The sequence below is a fragment of the Eleginops maclovinus genome, chromosome 20 (assembly GCF_036324505.1).
Source record: "Eleginops maclovinus isolate JMC-PN-2008 ecotype Puerto Natales chromosome 20, JC_Emac_rtc_rv5, whole genome shotgun sequence".
Classification (NCBI taxonomy): Eukaryota; Metazoa; Chordata; class Actinopteri; order Perciformes; family Eleginopidae; genus Eleginops; species Eleginops maclovinus.
Window position 1 is genome coordinate 11,570,359 of NC_086368.1, and position 24,480 is coordinate 11,594,838.

General features: G+C 38.8%; 1 protein-coding gene across 1 annotated transcript in view; it reads right to left on the reverse strand.

The window, feature by feature from the left end:
* LOC134882174 (cadherin-22-like) overlaps window positions 1–16,905 on the reverse strand; it is a 135,601-nt gene extending 118,696 nt beyond the window's left edge. The window contains exon 1 of the mRNA XM_063909765.1: window positions 16,740–16,905. The gene's annotated coding sequence lies outside the window, so the exon portion shown is untranslated. The remainder of the gene's footprint in view (window positions 1–16,739) is intronic.
* Between the last annotated feature and the right edge of the window lie 7,575 nt (window positions 16,906–24,480).

A 24,480-nucleotide genomic window follows, 5' to 3' on the forward strand; every position in this document is an offset into this window, starting at 1 on the left:
AGGCAGGTCGGGTGTCAGTGTTCGCTACAAGCCCATGGTGAACCATGAATAATGGATCTGCCACGGGTCTGAGTCCCCTTGGGACTCCCAGCTGCCCCCTCCCCTCACACCTGCTGTGACTTGAATAGTCAATGTCCCATTAACAACCAATGATTCATAAAGGTTCTCCTTGCCAGCACAAGAGAAACAGGAAATGTGAAGGAGACATCGCCTATGGAAGACAGATAATGCTGACTGTTACATTTATATTCTTCATATACAGTATAGAGAAGGAATAGGTATATCTGCATTAGGGTCATTAGATGTATGTCTTTGGGGTGGTTGCACAGAAAATAAAAAAGTCTACCCCATGGTAAAGATCCGCTGCTTGAAGTATTTCAAGACTTCCAGCGTCTCTGATATCCAGGTCATAAAACTCAAAGTCCCGCCTTGAGCTTCAAAAGTCCCTGTAGATCGTTTGCATAATCTTTTGTTGATCCTTTTTCTCAAAGTTTTTCTTTCCCTGAAATGAATGTGTGAGGGTTGTGCATTTACAAGGTTTTGTTTGAGTTTGATCATATAACTAGATGAAGCCGTCCTCCAACACGAATCAGAAAACGTTATTATTCATGTTGAAAGACAGTTTTATCTGCACAATTGTAAGGTTGATTCCTCTGCTGGAAAGACGGGCAAACAAAAAAGAAAACATCCTTGATTCATCGATTTGCAGAGTATGTAAGAGTTTGCGCTCAAAATCTGGATTAAGTGTAACATATAAACAAAAAGCACACATTTTTATGAATGTGAATGTGTTTGGAGGGAAGAACAATGTAACTGAAATAATATATTGTATATTTGTTAAGCGCTCATTAAATATACAATAGATGCCTTTAATAGCCTGTAGGTTAAACCCTAATTATTTAGGTCGGTGGGTTAATAACTACACTGCAGTAAAATGAAATAATTGAATATGTTTCTTAGACAGAATCTACCATAACAATGCAAGTACCAGTAGTATACCAGCACTCTTACACTATAAATGCACCACCTACAATAGATTGACATCATGCGGCACTAGCACTTCCACTTGGACCCAACAGATTATCCTCGAAATCAACATGATCAATCTCGCTATGGACAGGACTGTTAACTGTGGCGGTTCAAAATTGTCTTCCACTAATCTGCTGCAGCCATAGCAGCCTGCAGTTGACATTTACTGTACACTCCACTTTGTCATTTCACAATCCCTTACTCTCTTTTCCATCAGTCCACTCTTTTCCCCATCTGCCACACCCATCTCTCATGTTGAAACATGACAAGAACGTACGAGGGGATGGTTCCTCCATTTTACCGCTGTTGATAACTTCCTTTCTCCACATAGCTGCAAAACTGAATGGACAGAAATCTATACATCTAATTTCCTTATGCATTTAACCATCTGTTGTGGTGATCAGTTAGAGGATCTTTCAATATGTTACATGTCTACCTCTTTAGTATGCACCTTGCGACAGCACATTGAACTATGTGGAACCAAGAGTGATGGGATAAAAGGCAGAAAGGCTGGGAAGATGTGCTAATAGGGAGGCATGGCCCTACACACAAACATATAAAGGCTTACATACACAAAGGACCAAGTCACAGAGCATGCCAGATCTAGCATCAGTGCATTGGTGCGACTACAAACAAATACAAATTACCCCAGGTAACTCTGGGGGTTCTTTCAGGCTAGCAATGTTGAGCACATCCAAAGGACTATGACAGGTGCATGCACAGTTGTCATTCAGTGTGACAAACCACTCGCTGTGGACACTAAAACTCAGGCATCACAAAGACCTAGGTGCACACACTCAAACACATAGAGAGGGTTTCATTGTTTTTACCTCACACATTCTCACAAAACACAAACATAAATACAGAGATGAGAATCCATTACTGAGACTTCATATTAAGCCTGCAATGACAGATAATCCTCCTTAAGTATGCAGGTAGGAGGGCAAAGACTCATAAAGCTAGACACATCACAGCCCCACTGGTAACAGTCCATAAGAGGTGTATGTGGGATAAAACGCAAACATGAGGCTGCTTCACTCTAGAGCTTGAGCTTGGGAACTGATTCAGACAAATCTTCTCTTTGAAGTCTAAAACAGAGTAGATGGCCAATACAATTTGAATCCAGTCTATTCATGGAAGAGGGAAGCATTCATAATTCAAATCGCAAATAGCATAGGTTTTTTAACATTTCATTTAAGGCACCTCCACTCCGCCATTAAAAACAAGAACTGTATGTGTGCTGTCTGCTGTCAATTAACAGCATAGTTCTACAGTTAAGTGTTGTTTTCCAATCATGAGAAAATCACACAAAGAGCCTAGGATGATATTCAACAGGGTTATGTTTTTGTCTGCATTTCTAATTAGTAAACAAATGTAAACAGATTAGTTGCAACACCAATAAAACAGATAGTTCTAATCATGACCTCATAGATTTTGAAGCTGACAGTACATTGTTTAAACCAAACCGATTGACCAACTGCAGAATGCATACTTGAAAACACTTGACATATCTAGAGAAAAAACTGAGCTGGATAGCTAATAAAATGATGGGCTAGTTTGTTATCTCAGATATTTCTGCCTCTTCAATGTTCTTATTGGCTGGATAAGCAAACTGACTGGCTGAGAAAGTGACTGGCTAGGTGTAAAATTAACTGCTGGAGGATTGCGGGGGTATGCTTAACCATAACCTGTCAAGAGAAATAAAGGCCAGACCGTTTATGTTTTAGTGCCAAATGTTCTTATAAATACAGGTTTAAGGAGCTCCAAGCATAATTGCCCTGTTTATCAGTTCTATTACAGGCCTTCCAGAGGCACCAGCTAAGGCAATAAATACCCAGGTACTGTAGAGTTACAGTGCAAAAACCCATCTCACTCAATAGATCTCTAATAAATAGTGAATCGCTCACAGAAAAGAGTTATGCTGTCGATTTCAATGTCTTCTAAAGTGCAATACCAAAGCAATCCCCAGTACAGTGTTCAACACAGCACTTTCAATGTATAATCTAAGTCAGAATTATTCCACCGTTATATTTACATATTTGTGTTCAAAATGACAAGTCTTAGTTGACACTAGCAACTGATGAAAAACTAATGCAAAGTGACTCTGATAGCAAAAGAGCATTGTAACATTAAATGTTAATTATGTCATTTTTCGTTACTATCATTTAGTTTTGTTGAGTATTTATGTGGACCACTGGAATTGTGAAGTGGAAGGCCATCATTTCATAATAAAGACAAGTGTATCAATGATAACAGGTGATTATGACTATATTAACCTCCATTGCTTTAGCTCAAATTTTTCAACACACATTTATATTGCATTGTGTGTGATCCTCCAATTTCGACACAAGTGCTAAAAATCCAGTTTTCAACATCATGTTGGTAAATTTCTTGAAGGGGCTATGTGTTGTCATGCTACTAGCATTGCTGCCATGTAGCTACATGCTAATGCTATGATAAAACTAAATGCTAAGCTATGCTCATATGAAAACATCTTCTATTTGGAAACTTTAAAACTGGCCATTACATCTAACAGCTAAACAGTAGGATTGCAGACCACCACAGTATTATGGTGAATTGAGTTGTCTACAGAAAAACCTATTCACAGCCAAATTCAAATATAAAATCTGCTTTTATAACTTGAGCAATATTTAAGACCTCTTTCAATTAAGTAAAGAAAATTAACTTATCAATGGTTTTACAACAATAACCCGATAGTATACAACTGAATCCCGCCAAAGTGTCTCTTTCCCGCTGCAATAATGAAAAAATAACCTTTTTGACATTGAGAATCTCTGTAGGAGTGAATTAGGATGTAGAGAGAAAATAGCTTTGAAACTGAGAGCTTAGTGATTGAAAAGGAGAGGAGATGACAAAGGGGAAGAGGACCACGGCAGCGATTAATATCATTTGCCGGTAAATCCAGGTTTCTCTGGTTTTCCAATCAAAGATTGAAGCTTGGAGCCAAAGCGGTGCTACGAACTGGGACGGCTTCACAATCCCCTAGCTCAGGAGTATTGTTATGTCTCTTGGGTATTATCTTACAAAGCCCATTATGCTGCAGAAACAAAGAGGACACAGGCTCAGAACTATAGTAACTCCAGTGCGCATGACGTACACACACACACGCGGTGATTTAATCTTTACAAAGATATGTATCATCAGTACAAATCCCAGCGTGTCCCGGGATTACTGATATGTGTGCATGCAGCTGTGCACCATTAAAAACAGATGTGACATCTTCATATCATAAATTCCCTGAGACAGATAATGTAGTACACCATATTCAGCAATGTGTAAACAATACATAAAAACAACCAAACACTTGCAACACATAGCCCACTGACGCTTATCATTTCTTGTGGATGTTCAGTGAATTAAGCCAGCGCAGTCATAATCACTGGTGGTGTATAAGGCATATGCACTTGCTCATTCGTATGTAAACGTGGTCTCCCACAATTTTGTTAAATGAGTACTCATGTAGCAATATAAATACATGCACTGTGCACAAGGTTGCAGATTGCACTGCTGTTCTGCAATTAAGAATCAACTGCTATGGTCGCGGACACCGCTGCGGTAAGATTGTGTCAGTCAGTCACATCTCTAATTTCCAGCAGACCACCATCCAGTTCAATAGGCCATTTGAGGGTATAACACACACATCCTTTCTTTGGTGTATTAACTACAGAGCTTTGCAGATAACTGGTGTTCTCAGATCACTTTATGTAAATACATTACGTGTAGTACTGGAGACTACTGAGCCTGTGTTGTTAAGGGAGTACATTTCTGCTCAAAATGACAGAACCAAGGGAACTGCTCAAAGATATTTCAAATGAGACTGCCATGAATCTTGATCTAAAAGCTCAACTTATCTATGTTTTAGAGTCTAGTCAACACTACTCTGTGAAAAGAGTCTCAGCCCACTGGAGAGGGAACTTTCCAAACCGTCTTGGCAGATCTGCTTTGTAACCTTACTAACTTCGTTGGCGGAGCCTCTGAGAGATTTTAGTTTGTTGGAGGATTGCAAATCTGGGAAGGAACATGCTCATGAGGTTGTCATACAGCAAATGATCCAATCTGGTATTGTTGTCTATCTTTTCGTCCTCTCTGGGTTGCTTTTACAGCTTCTAAGAATACATGTAATGTTGAACAGGTAAGAAGACTTTGACCTTGAGGCTCAGGTTTAGAACTGCACAGGAGAAGACAACCCGTAACCCTGATTACCCACCATCACTCATCATTTCTTCATAAAGATGGCAAAACACACATTATTATCATGGATTGGATTGTTGAAATGGACATTTGTTATATCCTTCTTGATTTTTTTATTTCCATAAATGCACATGTATTTTTGGACAAGGTAAGGTGAGACAAAGTACAGGAAATGAAATGGGGTAAGTGTTCCTCTGAATGACTCACAGAGCAGCTGGTGTTAGTCTTATTTCTACATTACAATGTGAAATGGTCTTTCAGGTTGAAAATTGCAGAGGGTCCCAAAAAAGGAACTAATGGGGGGATTAGGAATATATTAAGCAGTCTAACATACCACTACCGCAAACAGTCTTTCCCTCCATCTCCCAAGTTACCCCCTTCTACTTCTCTTACATTAACTCTCTTCCTTCTTCATTTTTGAACAAATTAGTATATAGGTAAATAATAATAATAATAATAATAATAATAATAATAATAATAATAATAATAATAATATTTGTTTATGGTAAATATGTTTGATTGAATCAGTCTAGTGATCATTTCATCAGGTGTATGTGCAGCATATTGTCTGATTAAATGAAGTTCAACTGGCTGCTTATTGTAATACGACTCATGAACAACATTAAAGAGTTCAGATACAGATCAAACCTGTTCTATGAAGAGTTCAACCCATGACATTTTATAAACATGTTCTACTGGCTTTTGTTAAGTGCGTACTATTAAGCGTTTGTATGTTTTTGTATCTCCCTGTGAGATGATAATGTGTGACTAAGAAAAAAGGCATACTTTTTTGAAACGTTTCTCTATGGTAGACCATTTAAAAGCAGGATCAAGACAGAGATAACTAACAACATAAGACCCAATATGTTTGAATTAGGTCATGTTTTTGTCCAGAGTTCAAATATAAATGTTTTCAAAAAGTATTTAGTTGCAATATTTGTAAATACAAAATAAAAAAAACTAATTTACCGCTCAAGCGGTGCTGCAGTGAAAAGGGTCCCCTGGATAGCATTTAAATGTGCACTCGGCCATTTCAGGGAAGGGGGGATTTGTTTAGCTTTTCAAACAGTGCTTTTGTTTTTAGTTATTATGTTGTTATGTGGTATGCAAAGTATGCACAGTAAAATGGTTTACATTTTGCAGTCGTTTCATGCATTCTGATTCCTTCACCACATAAGACTCATGAGGGCCACCACGGTTTTTTTTGTGGGGCAAAAACCTATAAATATTATTATATTTCCAATCATTTAAAAATAATTAAATACAGTAATATATCCAGATACTGTTACAATTGGGAAAAATACCGTGATATTACATTTGGCCTACCACCCAAATTCTAAGTTAAATATTGTTTGGTAAGAGCTTACTGAGAGCGTGGTTGCAAGCAGATACAGAAAGCTGGTTAGACCTTTCCTTTTTAGTTGGGAAAGTCAGTAGGAGGAAAACCTGCAGTGGTTAAATAGAAGTAGAAAATATCGCCGTTCAGAAGCAGATCTCTCCCTTCCCTGTCACATCGCGAGTGCAGTAGAACCCGCCCCCTGTACTGCAGGATCTGCATTCTGATTGGCTAAAGCACTTCTGTGTCGAAAACTCTGTGTAACTATTGGCCTGGAACTTGTGTGTCGTTAACCCTTTTTGAACCTGGATACATATGCGCAAAAAAACCCACACAATTAAAATTCCATATGTACTGAGGAGCCACGTGAGACTGGGCAAAGAGCTGCATGCGGCTCGAGAGCCGCGGGTTGGCCACCCCTGCCTTAATATGTCATCACTACGACTCAACATGGCACCTCCATAGTCATTAAGCAGACAAATGATGGTCCAAGAGCAGTGCGAAGGCTGGTGGAAATGTTTCAGGTTGTTGCAAGAGACCAAAAGCACAAAAACAAAAAAAAAATAGAAGCACAAACAACCTCCATCATTCATTTTATAAGAAATAAAAAGCTGTTGGAGGCTTGCCCAATATACTGCTTCCTCTTACCTGGATGTCTTTCGACTCTGGTAAGAAAATGTAGGAAACCCATGCACACAGTTAGGTGTTTCTAAATATAATCAAACTTGCCTTGATGTAAGGACTAATTCTAACAGACAGCCAGCAGTAGGAAACCCCATTTTATAATATATTATTATATAATAGAACAGGTAACCAAGGATACAATTCCAATCAAATGTGATGACCATTTAGCTTGAATTCTTTGACTGAATTTGGTCAAAATTAGTGTAAGGATATCCCATTAAATGTTTCATATTACACATCAATTTCATTTTCATTATTACATCATTTTGGTGACATTTTGGCCAGCGCTTGTAGCATTGATTTTCACATAATCACCCAACGTTCCCAGCACAGTATGAGCATTGAGATAGCTTTGAATGAGTGGTATTTTAGTTTTTCATTGTCTGCTTCCTCGGGAGCCATGAGGATTATGGCAAAGTTTCACGACTCCTTAACAATACCGCTTTTCTTCAAACCCTCTTGGGTATATGTCTGGGGGATAATATTGAATTCTCTTCCATTACGAGGTATTGGAGAGATTATGCTTTTCTTATTGAAAGGAAAAATGAGCTAGAACTCAGCATAATCAACTATTTGTCTGGGATGTTGAGCTCAAGGCTTTGTTGTCCAGCACAGACCGCTCAATTGATGGATTCCTGTCCTTAATCTGTGATGTAGGGTGATAACTCAGGTAGACTGACCCCAGTACATGGTGGTACCATCACACAGAGTAGCCTGAGGGCTGCAGCAGAGAAAAGGTGTCTATTAATTTCACCTTTTAATCTCGTTTTTTTAAAGAAGGGATATTAGGGACTGCGGAAATTTGTTTTAAAAATGTATGTTTTTTTGAGCAGCAGAAAATTGTGTTTATTTGAAGCAAAGTCTTTACAGTTTTAATTGGTTCTACTAAACTTCCTAAAATGTTCCCAAGTAAGAAGTAATCTCACAATGGAAGAACGTTTTGAAAGTTTGAGTAGAAAGGCACCCTGTATTACGTGTATCATGTATTACTTTGTAGACATGGATGCTCTTGCACTTATCTGTGGCCATGTTGTTGCGTGTGAGTTTTTTTGCAAGTTATTTGAGTGTGTGTAAGCACGCTTTGCCCAGCATAAGCTAATACCGTTAGTAAAACTATCCCTGAGGGTGCATACATAATTCAGCAAACACATAAAAACTTTAGAATTTTTATATTTTTTTGCTGTTCGTGAATGTGTGCTAGTGGGTGGCAGTAAAAGGGCAGAGCATTGAGAAGTGTTTTATAAAACCATGCCATGCACTCAAACCTCAACCATTCAATCATCCGCCTCTTTTCCACAGAGGAAAACTCCACTACACATTTTTGTATCACATCATACTTTTTCCCACATTTTTTCATGACTGACAGACATTTCCTCGAATGGCTCAAAGTAACTTTGACAATTATTAAAAGATGGCTTTTTCCATTATGCCTCTGCAAGGTGCAAACAGCATCACATTGGAAAACAACTTAGTTCCTCTCCCAGGGAGTTCCCGAAAGGGCTTTAACAAGAGTTATTGCTTTGCCTGGAGAAAGTGATACCCATGCAGACTACAGGCATTTCTTAAAGCTGCCACTTACCAAACACATCCACTGTTCTCTATAAGTCCAATGATACAATCAAATTGTTATACATTATCACAGTGCAAGAGTAAATTCAATAGTGTAACTCAATGTTGTATTACATTATGCAAATACATATTATAATGTTTCCAATACTATTATTCATCTCCCGTTTTAAAAGCTGAAAAGAATAAAAGAGCTACACATGCAGTCTCAAGTATAAAGCAATTGGTATGTTTGGTAAATGATGACATATGCAACCTTTGCTGTAAGGAGTGTATATTTCATTATAAAAACACACTTTACATCAATATTTTGAGTTCATTTTTTAGCATGTAGTAAGTACTGGAAATCACAAGACAATATTATTATTTTATCGCAATCACTTCCACGTAACACACCAAACATCATTATCCTAGAAATATTCATCAGCCACAACACTAAAGTCCTGCCATAGATGAGAGTTAGAAAAAGCAAGAGGGAGCGAAAGCTAGAGGAAGACAAAGACAAGCTAACCTGAATTAGGCACTCACAGGAACCAACGGTCTGTTGCTAGGCTGCATAACCAGAAACTAAATGAAAAGCACTGGAGTCAAAAAAAAAAAAAAGATAAACAAATTCTGTATTGATGTTTGTTCAATCATCCATTGTCTTATTCATTTTCCCTACTCAGGGTCCCGGGTGCTGGAGCCTGTCCCAGCATAGTTTGTACAGAAGGCTGGAAAATACCCTTGACAAGATGCCAGTTAACAGATGGACTGACATTCAGATCCTTCTGTAGTCTCTAATCAACCTATTCATTTCAACTATGGCAGGTAACGGGCCGCTTGTGGAAACCAAGCACAGTTGTTTCTTGCTCTGAGCACTGGGTTAACTACTAAGCTGCAACGCTGTACTTTTTATATGAATTTCAACAAACCCCTCAAATTGAAAAACAACCAGAATGTTCAATTGTACTTTGTATATATGAAATGTGTGTCTTGTAATTCACAAAGGGCAAAATCAAGCATTTGTGTCTTCCAATTTAACTTATATAATATATAATCTGTATAGTTACTGCCAATTTTTTTTAATAACCATTAGTTTGCAAGCCAACTAGACTATGAGGGGTCTTCTCAATAATAGCTGTACCCATTATAAAGCTCATTTCAGGGACACTCATTTTCAATGAGCATCTTCAGTCTACAAAAATGTCACCATATACTGCCAGTAGATAATCGGATATGAGACAGGAGCTGAAAAACATGAGCTTTCCTTGTCAAACTGAATGAAACTCTTATTTACTGGCATCACAGTCACTTGCGAAGCAGGGGCTGAAATTAACTACTATTGAGTTAAGATTGTTTACTTATTAAAAAGACCCCAAAGCCTCCCTCTCCCACTGTTTTACATGCATAATTCTGAGAAGAGCTAAAACACAATATAATAACACATTCTTCTTTAGATCACCCTCTATCCTTTGTTCATTTTAATCCCTGCAAACAAAAGAAACCCATCATGTCTGCGTGCAAACGTGTGCGTACGTGCGTGCATGAGCACACACGTGTGGTGAAGCGCTGTGTTTTTGCAACTCAACACACAGCAAATATTTCAGCCTTTAAAAAATATGGATGACTTTCCCTACCTTGGCAGCCTTCATCCCTCCAAAGCCGACACTGATTCAGAAATACACCACCGCATAAGCTCTGCCAGTGGGGTTATGCCAGACTCCGAGGAAGAGTCTTTGTGAACCGTGACATCCAGGTGAAGAACTGCCTGTTTACAAAGCAGTTGTTCTTCCCACTCGAGTGCAAGAAGCACAAACCTAGACCTGCAGACCAGCTACAGAAGGGAGATTGACTACCTGGAACCCATTACTAGAGATGGAAAACCTGCCTTCAGGAAATCATGCACATTAGGTAGGAAGACAAAGGAACAGCACATTCGGAGAGAACTGAACATGAAATACCTTGCTTTTGCCACGGTTACTGTGTACTGTAATTCAAGTGAGAGGTTTTATTTATTGTGTTTGGATTGGCCTAATCATTCTGGCTAAATGCAGACCTTGGGTATGGTCCTATCGTCTATTCTTACCTACTATTCATTGATCTTTGCGTGAAACATCACGGGGTTAAGGAATAGTGGATAGGAGAATTCAAAAGGACTTGGGGAAAAAAAGACTGCGGTGCTTTGAGAATCCGACTGCACTTACACTATCCCACGCATTTATGATGCGCCAGCAGACGTTATTAACGAGCGTCTGCTGTGGGAAATACAGTTTCTATAAAGCGGACTACTGAAAGCGCATCTACTTTTCACCGTGCTCTGATGGTGTTGTTTTATGCTTTATGAACGTGGACAACAGAGAGAGATATATTCTTTATTACAAAGGTTGGAATTGAAATAAAAAAGGGAAGCAAGACTTATGCTTGTCACCCTCACCCTCCGGCCCACACGTATTAACCCACATGAATCCCAATACGTATGATTATATGAAAATATTTTAAAATAAATACAAATGTGTTTATTATAAACTAGTTATGCATTAACCTATCACTTGTGTATAACAATTCAAACAAAAAGTTTAAGAAACACGTTCATATTTCTCCATTAGATTAATACAGTGCTGAACGTTCAAAACAAAGCACAGTAAGTTACGGCATAAGTATTAAATTGCTTGATAAGCACCGTAACTTTCATGAAACACATTTCTCCGTCACGATCGGCTGCCTCGGTCAACGGCCGAATGTTGCAACACGGCAAACGTTGCGGCCGCAAGGCATTGTTGGACAGCATTTTTTCTTCTCTTTTGTAAAAGAAGTTCCAGTGTTCCTTAAGGTAAAGGAGGTTATAAAGAAAGTTTCAAAGCTCCTTTCCTATCATCTAGAGAATTCGAACAGCTCTTATCATGGCTGCCACTTGGGTACCTCCGGGTCATTTTGCTCCGTTAGGAACCTTCCTAAACCAAACTGACTATTCGACCGCAACCCTTTCAGCTATGTGCACATTTTGAAGACTCAGAGGAATTGGTTCAAAAAAATGATCAATTGTTGATTCAAACCGCCCTTAATATTCACATTAATTACATTTCCCCTCTGATCTTCATTCCCTGACCAAGCTAAGAAAAACAAAACCAATCATAATGCTGAATTTCAACATTCTAAATATACTTTATTTTGTTTATTTCAGTGCAGCACAGTACACTATGATTATCTATTTTCATATCTCAGCAATTGCATTTGTATGCCTACAATTACCTACTTCTGTTTGCTAAACCAGGGTCCTTTGATATATCGGATTTATTGTACAGTTGAAGGCATTTTTTAAAATTGTTTTTATTTGCGTTTGAACTCTCCATTCAGTAATGATTCTTTGGCTTTCTTTGGCTTTTAGACCAGTGCCATATCAACAGATTTTACTGCATCATAAGGACAGATGGACTCAGCAGCTGCCTGAAACTTGTTAGTGTCCATTTTTCTCCTCTTGTTGTTCAGAACTTTGTTGGTTTGGGAATGACAGGACTACAGTTCTTGTAACCTTTAAATCTACAGGTCAGGGTCCTCCATGTATTCATGATTAAAAAAATGAATGAATGGTAGAGCTGCTTTTGAATATATATACATGTGTCAACATGAAAAACCATCTCTAAATCTCTCAAATTAACATGTTATAAGTCCCAGCACTGTTTGTGTGCTTGTGTACGGATCAAATCAATGATAATATAATAATGTTTAAATAGGGTGACCAGATTTGAGGTGGCGAAAAAGAGGACACTTGCGATTGTTGGGGGGTGGGGGGAAGCGCCAGTCAATTTAAGTTAATGCTTAATGGTCCCAACAGTGAAAACCGGGCGTTTTCATGAATTTATAAAACCCCCCACTTGCGATTGTTGGGGGGTGGGGGGAAGCGCCAGTCAATTTTTAATGGTCCCAACAGTGAAAACCGGGCGTTTTCATGAATTTTTAAAACCCCCCCGGACGCTCCGGACATGACGTAAAAAGAGGACATGTCCGGGCAAAAGAGGACGTTTGGTCACCCTAGTTTAAAGTTCCCGATTCTAGTCTTTATGCTAGAGGCTAAGCTAATTGGCTAAGTTAGTTGGCTAAGCTAATTGGCTAAAATAATTGGCTAGCCTTCTGGCCGTAGCTTCCAATTAAGTCTAGAGTCATGATAGATGGATTTTTATTCTCTTGGCAAAAATAAAAAACTAACTCATTTTTAAAGCAGTTAAACCTTTTAAAATTGAATGATGTAGAAACATGATGATGATGGTCATTTCAATAGCATAGTTGACCCGAGGAAAGAATTCCAGCTAGTTTTATCAAACAAATTGTCACAACAACATGTTTTTTAACACTGCTGCTACAATGAAAAGATACAAAATTGTAACCTGTTTCACCACAGGTAAAAGCATCAAAAAAAGTATTTGAGTTTCCTCAGCAAAGCCACAGTCCTCAGAATTGTCGGATCAAAGTGTTGCCTGTAACCCTCACCTAGAAATTGTGTGCAAACACGACTGGAAAATCAACCATGGAGCCTACCTACAGCGATTCCATCACAGAGCTCAAGAGTTAATACGATTGATGCAGTCCCTGCCCAGAGGGGGTAATGAAGTGACTAAGGGCTGACCGTCCCTGACCGGCGACAAGACAGCAGGTGTGAGCAGTCAGGAGTGTGACTGTGAAAATGTGTGTGTTTGAGTCAGGCAGTGTGTACACTAAGCTGGCTGCGAGTGAACCAGGCACCTAACCGCAGGTCCAGATCAATTAGTTGGCCTAATCGGTCCCCTCTCTGTAAGCCATAAATATTCCCTGGTTTACTCCTGTATCTGTCATCTTTACTGCCCCAGCACTATCATCTATCACCCTTTTCTTTCCCACTTTCTCTGTTTTTTTTTCTTTCTTTCTCTCTATGTCTAGCCATCTCTCCTTTACACACTACATTTATGCTCCAGCTTGGTAAACGGTAATCAATGTCTCACAATGCTGGACTGTTTCATCTTAACGATTTTTCAGGAAGGCTACATTTGTGTGTATGTGTGTGTATGACAAAGAGGGGTAGACAAAGGGGAGAAACAAAGTGACAAAGAAAGAGAAACAAGTTTGACTGTATGAACAAACATCAAAATAACAAAGTTTTCCCCATAGGTAAGCTTCTGTTTTTGTGTTTGTATGATTTGTGTGAGTCTGTGTGTTTGTGTGTGAAAAATGTGTGAAAATGCCTGCCTGGAATTGGCACTGACTCCAGAAGCCCACAGTAATGCATTCACTTTTGGTACATAAATCACAATCAGCCCATTCTGCCATCTGGGTTACTGCTACATGGCCCTTGTAATGTACACCCTGGTTAGACCACCGGCTGAATAAATGAGTCTAGGATACAGAGCAGATACGTGTCTGTAATGGACAGTAAGGCAGCAAATGTATTCCTTTTTTTTTTTCTTGCAGAGAATATATATTATATGTTATATTCCATTCCACCAGTTAGGAGTTGTGTGTTTTATGTGTAGGGATGTGTTTGTGTCTATCTGCCATTCAGTCGATCCAAACATTTTTTACCATACAGCCCTGTTGCAAATAATGCACTGCCTACAGTGACTATTGTTAGATGTGTTTAGCAAATAAAGAAAAAATTAGGAAAGAGCACAAACACCACCCATTGAGGCATTTGTACGATGGTACAGACATTTGTACCAGCATTGTAGAATTTTAGAAAGCTTGAATGATAAATGCAAATGGTTTTGTACAGCATGTCTTTAGATATTTTCATAAAATATAATATATATATATATATATATATATATACACAAATATAAACTTTAAGAAACATAACCTAAATTATGCTTTCATTACATAGCTCTGTGGATAAAAATAAAGATAAGAACAATACCATTCCTGGGTGGACTTGCAAGTTATATTTAGGCAGAATGAGCCTAAATATATGCCTGACGTCTTTCTGATATCCATCCCGACTAATTTTCCTCCTGTACTGTAATTCTTGAAAATCAATTTTGCAAACACGGGGTCAATAAAGGTCATGGAGAGGTCCTGCTTCTTTGACGGATTCCTGCACAGACCAGCATCTAATTGGAAAATTAAAGTCATTGATTGGCTATTGGGACTAGAGGCATTTCTCTCACTTTCCCAAACACCAATTAGCTCAGGATAAATGATAACCGAGGCATGCCGGCTGTTTCAGAAACACACAGTTAACCCATGTACACACTGACAACACACATTCAGGCACTTACTGTACATGCCGACACACACGGTCAAGAAAGCAGACACTCTGAAGGAGTAAACTTAAGCATTTCTAACCTCAGCCAAGGTCACTCAATAATATCCAACCTTAAAGTGTACTGTAACCCAACGGTCACAAATCATGTTCTGCAATATGAAGCACAGCTCGAGTCTTACTGCTGGGAATAGGTTGTATTTCATCCAGATACCACAGAGATGAAGTAACTGCCTCCCTAAAAAACAAATATTAAGTTGAAATGGAATAAATTTGATCAATGTTGTAGCTGGGATGTGTCTTTAAGATTGCAGGAAGCTAAATCACCGCACAATGAAGCTTGTGTCTCTAATGAGCCATCTTCAGTGACTGTCTTACGAGTTAAACAGACAATATTAAAATACATTTAAATGTCAGTCTGCAAAGAACTGTATGTGGTTAATATAAATCTAAACTAATTTAAAGCAACGGATTATAATGACATTTTGTGGTTTTAAAGAAAAACAAAGTGACGCCAAAATGCATCACAAAAATGCAATTATGTCCTGTAAATTGTATTAAATAATTTGCAAATAAGCTGCAGGCTGCAGCTGATGCAAATGTGATCCCTAGCATGGATGCAAGATTGAAAATGATTAAATAGAACTAATAGTAAATTAATACAACTATAGTAATTCATGCCAATATTAATATATTCTCTACAGTGATGAACATAATAGAAAAAGAAAGACTAACCATTACGATTCTGCAGCGAGTCTGTAACATTTTAATTTGCAACAACTATATGTGAAGGATTATCACAAAGCCAGATAAACACAAATTCAATGTATTGTAGACTGATAAAGAATTGTTGTTGATAGTAAGCTTGTAGGTCTGCATCAGTCATACAACAGCATGGATTTAGTGCACAGTGGCACACATCCAACTTCTCCAAATACATCCTGTTGGCGCATCAAGTGGCTGCAGTCTTCGACAACGCACCCCACTGTGCATGAGGTGCAGTCGTATTCCACCTCTATAATTTAATTTGTGAAAGCATGCATATTAGTTGCTACAATTCAGCTTTCCTGTTTGTTTTTTTGTTTTTTCATACTTGTAATTACAGGTAGCAACACATTTTCAACACACGAGTGTTTTAATGTCTTCAGCCATGTAAAAATGCATGTGCACACTTCTGCTGCTGCCTCATTTTACCGAGGAGGTTTCACTGAAATTGTGTTTCAGCCTACAATAAATTCATTCGACACAATTATCAAAGTGCAGACATATCCAAGCTCGTGTAACCCGTCGGACATCGTTTCCTTCTCCATCGTAAACTGAAAATCGTTGCACTAAGCCTGTTCCCAGTCTAAATCACTTTATATGATTGGAATCATGACTAGCGCTCATTACCGACCACACTACCGCATTAATTTAGTTACAAGTGGCAACAAGTTAAGCGGTGATGTTTCGTCTTTAAGTAAAGATGACAAAAATGTTAAATGAAATGCAAAAGCCATCATTCTGCCTCTTCGTACACACACATACACTCACGCACATTAACATACAGAAATAATGTATGAATGCAATTTACCTCGATTGCAGGACACAAAAAACACCTGCAAAGGAATATCAAAAGACATGCAAGTCCAGTAGAGTTATATTTAAAAAGACCGAGCCACGACACAGTGAACTTTCCTATTAAAACACCCCCCAAAGTCCTACCTTTGTTATCTTGCGGGCGGAAACACATGCCGTTTCCTCGACAAGTTGCTGTGGGATGCAGTGACAGCTACTCAACTTGCAGCTTCCTCCCGGATTGAAAGGTGTACGGTCCTCTGTGTGATAAAAAATCAGAGGATAGACGCTCGGTGCGCCCTGTCTGCCACTGCGCTGCGCGTCTGGGGTCTCCGTTCGGTGGAGCGCAGGGAGAGGGACGGCCAAGCCGTGCGGTGTGGAAAGCCCCTGGTGGTGGTGGAGGGAACCTACAGATGGAGAGGTGGAGGAGAGAGAGGAAAAGAGAGAAGAGTATAACGATCATTGGAGCCACCATAAAAAAGTAGTCGAGAAGCATTTCGCATGAAGTGTGCGTTATAACGACCATGATATACATGTGTGAGTGTATTCTGTAAGAAAACAAGGACAAAGGGCCGAAAAACAGACTCTTGTTTTGCATCATTGTTTCAGGTGTTTACAAAGTGTCAGAGCCACCATGTTGTTGAGCTGGAGTCAATACATGCATTTGTGTATTACCTGCATGAGTGGCACAGGGCAAGGCCAAGCGGGCAAGTTCTATTTGTATAGCACTTCATACACAAAGGCAGCTCAATCTGCTTTACAAAAACATCTTTCGAAAAAAGACAGTGATAAGATGAATGCAAGAGCATGAGCATTTATTTTGAACAACACACAGGGCAGGAACAACCCTTGAGCACAAAGGCTGAATCCAGAGGTAGTTTTCAGTTATAGTTTCTATAAGTATTGGACAAAGTGAACATAACGTCGGTTTTCTTTCGAGAGGTTCACCTGTTAATTAGTGTGTGTGTGTGTGTGTGTGTGTGTGTGTGTGTGTGTGTGTGTGTGTGTGTGTGTGTGTGTGTGTGTGTGTGTGTGTGTGTGTGTGTGTGTCTAAGAAATATATAGAAAGGGACAAGAATGTGACAGGGCGCACAAAGAGAGGGAGTTGTTTCTGCTGCAGATTACCCACCATCACATCCAGCTGAAGTCTCGTAGGGGCTCAAGTCAGCAAGGTTAGGAAGCTGATGTACCAACGAGGATTTTAGAGACTGATGCTGTTCACAGGGAGGCACTGAACAGAGGAGGAAAGTCTCAGAAAGCAAGAGAAAAAGAAGTGGAGGAGGGGGTAAGAGCAAATGTGAGAAGCATACATGTTCTCATGTTAATCCAAAGTAAGGACTTCATGACTGGCTGGTTGCAGATCAATGACTCAACGGGTAGACCCATAGGCAGAAGACACGCATGAAGAAACTGGGAGGAATTGTATTGCAATTGGAAACATACTGTCCAATGTGTTGTTATTGAATTGTCAGTTGTATCCTATAATCACTGTTTGTCATTGGTAATTAATTGTTGTGTTTGTCATATGTTATAACGTAAAGTTTCCCTTGAAATAAGCAGTTAATTTGTCACTGTGTTAACTGATGCCCCACAATTGAGACATAGGTGATTTGCCTTTACAGTATTTGGATTTCTGACTTGGTTTGATACCCTAATTGATTTCAGCAAAAACACTGAAAATGCTGCTTATTTCCATTTTCACAGTGTCACATTTACCTTAAGAATTCAAGTTATTTTCCATTAGATAATATAAGATCTCCTGTCAGACCCTGAAATATCTGTCAACAATAAAACATTTTAAAAAATAGATAAATACAGCCCACACACTTGATTTGTTTGAAAATAAATTGTTACTCAAATAAAAATTCAGTGAAGGTAGAGAATCAAATTAATTTGATATTTAAGCAAAAGCTTTTGTCTTGTAATCATCTTCTTTTCCTTGTATCTCAACTTGTGCATTATGCTTCACTTGCTGTCCCTGGTCATTTTACATAGCCAGCTCCTGGGATGGAAGTGCTGACTAAGGACATGCCTCTTGAATATTACATTTTTCCTCAGCAGCGACGTGTTGAAACACTGCCCGTGCCTATCGCTCAAGCCCATAATGGGAACCGGAGACCAGCAGCTACAAACATAAATATCTGTGGATATAGTACTGTAAGACACAACCAGCAGAAGATCAATACAGGGCTGTGAGAGAGAGGGAGGTGAGGGACCATGGGTAAAAGGTCCAGCAGTGGTAATCTTACTGGGCTGTTTCACCAGTACAATACTCTACCTCCTGCGTGGAAATGATTTTAAAAGAAGGAACTAGTCAAAGGTTACTGAATCAATTTTTTTTTCTCCAAATAAAATGATTTTCCCTGCCATACTTATTACAACCCTCTCATGTTTTGAGTCTATCCATGGTTTCACTACGAATATTGCTTTTGCCCAGTTCTTAAACCAATTGCCTGGTATGTTCCTCAGAGAGATACACTTGCTATTTTTTTTTCTCTATTTGGGGCTAGCAGCGGGTTTTATAAAACATAAAATATAAATCAGCTTGGCATGATTACATGTACAGCACACAGCAGCTACTTGCAACATACTGTAGTAACTGTCAGATTGTGCGAGCTGCTGTTTTTGGCAATCTGCCCAAATCAGCACCATGGACTAGTCTTAATATAATTACAGTAGAGTAGAAGAGAGCTGCTCGACAGCTTATTTGGGATCTGCACCTTGGACAACTTCTAATTTCCAAATGGCCGGTGGGTTGAAATAAAACCAACAGCAAAAACAAATCCTTTTCAAACAGGAGAACAGCTTGAGAGAGTTTGCCCAAAGCTGATCCAGAATCAGCACCAAGCACAACTCATCATTTCCTCACCGCAGAGAGGGGATGAAAGCTGCTTCAAAGCTGATCCCATATCAGCACCATGGAAAGCATGAGTTATTCATGCAACCTTTCTCCACAGACAGCATTTCTGTTTACATAGAAAGCTATCCAAAGAATTGCATTAGACAGTAGTGACTTATTTATCTCCTCTAAAGAATTCCCTATGGAAAGCCAGGTATGGACAAATAGGTCAAGAAACAATGTTTAAAAATTAACATTATAAATCTCATATTCTATTTAGTTAAAAAGGACAAAAGCAAGCACAGTGAAATCAAGAGATATTTCCGGAAGTTGAGGCAGATTCAAGATAAAAAACAGCACAAACAAATAGCAACACTGCTAACTTCATTTATTTACAACTTTTATAAAATACTGTCCAATCAAGCCAAGAAAAAAAAAAAAAAAAAGTCAGTGGCAGAAGCAAATAAATAAGCTTAATACAGAGGATATTATGCAAACACTATACAGATGCTAAATGTTTCCCATAAACTGCAGAGATATGATGTAAAATAGCATAGGGAAAGGACTTACGACTATTAGCAGAAACCCCCTAAACAAAGCTTGCCAATTTTCGCAATGAGGCATATCGTTTCCTTACAGCATAGGAAAACAAAAAACACCAGCTCCATCACGGTTTAAAAAATAAATTTAATATAGATTTGTCCATGCTGTGTGTCAAATTAGGGGGGCTTTGACTCACTGAAGGTTCACTCTAGCCATTGCAGGGCTATTTCAATTCAATTTAATTCAATCCAATAAACTTTATTTATCCCTGCGGGGAAGTTTTCACGGTGGATAAAAATATATTAAAACAACCCACACACACACACGTACACACACTATGAATACAAAGAGTAACCAATTCACGAAACCCTCACCTCAACACCAACCAATATATAAGATACTATTTAATTAAAAATGTAATATATTTTTATGAAGTCTTAAGACAAACATAATTAGCTCTGAACTGCAAAATTCTAATTCATTAAGATAGAAGAGGTTCAGTTTTAGGTCAGGAACAAGGCAAATATAGCCCACGAGGACACATTAAAACAGGTGTACCATACACAAGCATATGTAAATACCTCACATATCATTCTAAATTAAAATAAGACATTGAAACTTATTCAAAGTGGAGCAAAAGCAACCTGGAGCTTCAGTGCAGCTCTCCTCTCGAGCGATGCCCATCATATCTATCTATACTTGTACTGGAGTATTTTATCAGCTATGTCAGAGTGAGCTGCAGGCCCTAAGTTAAAATCATCACACCTGCCAGACATCCCCCTCTCAGTTTTGAGAGATCAGAGAGGAGCAACCGGAGGCCCAAATCAATAGTGCATCATCCGTGTTTTACTGTGTGGATTTCAAGCCACTGCCTTCTACTTGCAACCACTCTCCCTCTCCAATGCATGTAAACATGGGGCTCAGTGTATGGCATTTCTGGGTTAGGGGACTTTGTGTAGTCTATGAAGTTGTAGGAGAGACACAGATCGATCTGTTTTGCTTTGCAGTGTTATTGCAGCATGTGTGTTCTCATTTGCCTGTTTTTGTGACCATTTCCAGGTATCCATTTAGCCTCAACACATTCAGAAAGGTCAACTTTAGAGTTGTAAACACACCACGTCTTCTGTTAATAATGTTCATGTCAATGAACAGAAATGTAGCATTTTGTTTGCCTGTCACATTTGCTGTCTATATGAAATGCTCATTTATACTGACAAACAAGGTGCACATTTGTATGGTCTCATAGAATTGACGCTGCTTTGACTCTGATACAGTGTCTGATAACAGCCCTTTTTGCAGCAATAGCTAAACCTCCTCGTCAGATAATGCAGAGTGCATCCCTGTTCAGTAGAGTAGGAAACAACTGCTTTTTTGTTGGCCTTTTCTAAACACAACAGAGGGGTTAAACAACTTAATCCATATTAGGATGATGAAATCTGCGGTTGAATAAAAAAAAACAAAATAAAACAATGAAAATAGAAGCATGCAGACTGCAAAAAATCTTCAAATCAAATTCACATGTCATCTGCTTTCGGCTCTACAGAGCGGTTTATTTTTGAAAGCTGTAGTTAAAAATATCAGATCCCTCTCAACTGAATCCTTCATTTTAAAGGATTTGGTTATTGTTCATCACATGGTGTCAGATCTCTTTCGTATTAAGTTTGAAGAGACAGTAGCTCGTCCTTGTAATGTTGGTGCTGACATATTAACCACTCTCCACATTGGTCCGTTAACTTTAATTGCACCAGGAGAGCAATTGCCTGTGGTCTTGGCTCCTTCAACTGCAGCAGCAGCTCCTGTGGAAAATTGTACCGCTGACTTAAACAGAGCCATTTCTAGGCTCCTGGATTTAGTTGCAACTCTCTACAAAAACAAGACGATCAAAGAGCTCTACACCCTGGTTACTGGAGAATCCCATTCTCCTAAGCAGGCCTGCAGGTGATTGGAACACAAGAGGCGTATATCTAAACTGGAAGTTTTCTACCTCTCATGGCACAGAATTGTTCTATTCGGCTAAAACAGCATATTTGTGATCCCTCATGAGAAAGAATAAACATATTTGTAGATGTCTTTTAGAAACCGTAGCCAACAGTACTCAAAAGCAGCCATCTGTCAGCATCCAACCCTTAAGGCTTATCCCAGACAGTAGCTCTTAAACATATTGTGACACTCGCTTGAAACATATAGTGTTGGCTTCAGAACCAACATTCCTCCCTTGACCCCTACAAGCTAAACTTGTAAAGATCTCTTGCCATTTCTGGGACCGACAATGCCAATTGTTTTTGATGTATCAACTACAACTGGCACCATTTCTACGAGCTGTAAGACTGCTCGTAGATTCAGTTTCCATTGCCACGAGTAACAAAAACTCACATTAATCCAAATCAAGTCTCTTAATAACTATCGTCAAATCTCTAAATGTTCTACTCTTTTCAAAAGTACAAAAACATATCGTGACTCAACCTTTGGTCCACACATTTGACGTTAATCATTTGGAAACTTGATTTTTTTCATCTGCTTTCAAGGCCTGTCAGGGAACTAAAACTACATAGTAAAAACTGATGAAAGATTTTCTGGTTATTTTGACTTGGATTTGGATTCCTTCTCAGTGCTTATATTAATGGATTTTAGTGCTGCCTTTGACAACATTTATATGTTTGCTCCTTGATTGACTGGAAAATCTATTTGGCCTTGCTCTTGCGTGGTTCGAGTAATTTGTATCTGAAAGAACTGATTGTTTTGAAGCATCAACTTTTTTTTTGCCCTCTCTTATTTCTTTGTAGGTCACCTGTTGGCCAAATCTTACACAGCCATTCAATTAATATCCACTGGGAGTTGAAGGTACTCAGAAGTATGACTTACGAATGACAGAAGACTCTGAACAAGTTATAAAATTAGAGGCTCTATTGTCTGCATTGGAAAAAGGGATGGTTGTCATTGATCCTGCTCAGCATGGACAGCAACAATAACATTCATGCTCACATCAGAAAGTTAACTACGTTGCATACTTCAAATTCAAAATTAAAAAGATTTAGTCACCAAACAGGTATTCTAGGATTACTTCTGGCATGTAAACATTGCCTTTCCAGAGGGTCAGACAGAGTTTCAATCAATATATTTGTTTAGTGGTCCATCTTGTTCCTGCAGACAGAAAACTGTAAACATTTTAAAAACCACTGCAACTCTAACCCTCTGTTTCCATTGTGTCCCTAAGCACAGCTATGTCTTGCTTCTCTCCCCCTTATCTTCTCTTTTAACTCGGGCTTCTCTTCTTCTCCACTGTCCTGGGACTTCTTTCTCTCTGCTAGCTGTCCGAGCATAATTCCATATGTTCTGGTTGTTGGTATAATTCAGAAGATTCAGTTTCCATTGCCACTGTGTGGATGGTGTTGTACACACTTGTGTTATTGAGTTTAGCATTGTGTGGTTTTGGGGCTGATTTGTTTGTCTGTTTAGCAGCATCTGTGAGTCCTCCCGGATCTATATCGTTCATAAATATTTACAATCTATCTTAAATGTTGTCACTCTTACTGTCGGTACTGTCATTTTATTATGTTGGTTGATTCTGTATCAGAGTGTCTGAGGATAGTGGATTTTGTAAGCTGTTCAGATTGTAAAGCGGCAAATGTGTGATTTGTGGTATTGGGCTATATAAAAACAATTTACTTGAAGGGAGTGTTTTTTAATTAATGGGTCTGATATAAAAGATGACAAACAAGGACATCCAGTACAGCAGTTATAATTCACAATAACTCAAGACCTCACTGTAAAATACAAACCGGTACTGCATTTTAACAGCCCACAAACAATGTACAAAAGTACACCATCAGTAATTAATCCTGAAGACTAACGATGAGAACATGTTGTGGATATGCACAGAGCAGAGACAACACCATGCATACATCATGTGAAGATTTGTTGCTGATTCTGGAGCACGATTTTCACATAACAGAACATCTTCATCCATTAATTAATAAAACATTGTTGTCCCAATAAACAAACCAATTCATAAAGCAACACTGTCCCAGCTTTACGCTCAGGCTTCAGGCGAGCCCAGTTATCTCACCCATTTGACATCTGAAGTTTATCAGCTACAATCTCTGTGTTCATCTCCCCGAGCATGTGGGTAGAAAAGACTTTCAGATATCACTGAGCCCCCCATAGCCCAGAGCTAGATCACAGTCCCCCAGCAGGGGTTGTAAAGTATCCCGACTTGATAATCTGTGCTGATTTGATCCTATCTTCTATCAGGCAGTGGTTTCTCCTTCAAAGAAAACCTGCCAGTTGAAACTATCTGCAGATTCTAAGTCACCACAACTCTTTCACATCCCTTCATTCACCAAAACAACGCTGAAGCAAACATCACAGTGTGAAATAACATTTTGAAGCCAGAGGAATGAAAATGAGACAATCCACAAGCCAAACATTCAATCCAATGATAAGAAGTGAAGTATATTTTCCCAAATCAGATTGAATGTTAGTTCACCATACATTGTGTAGAGCAGC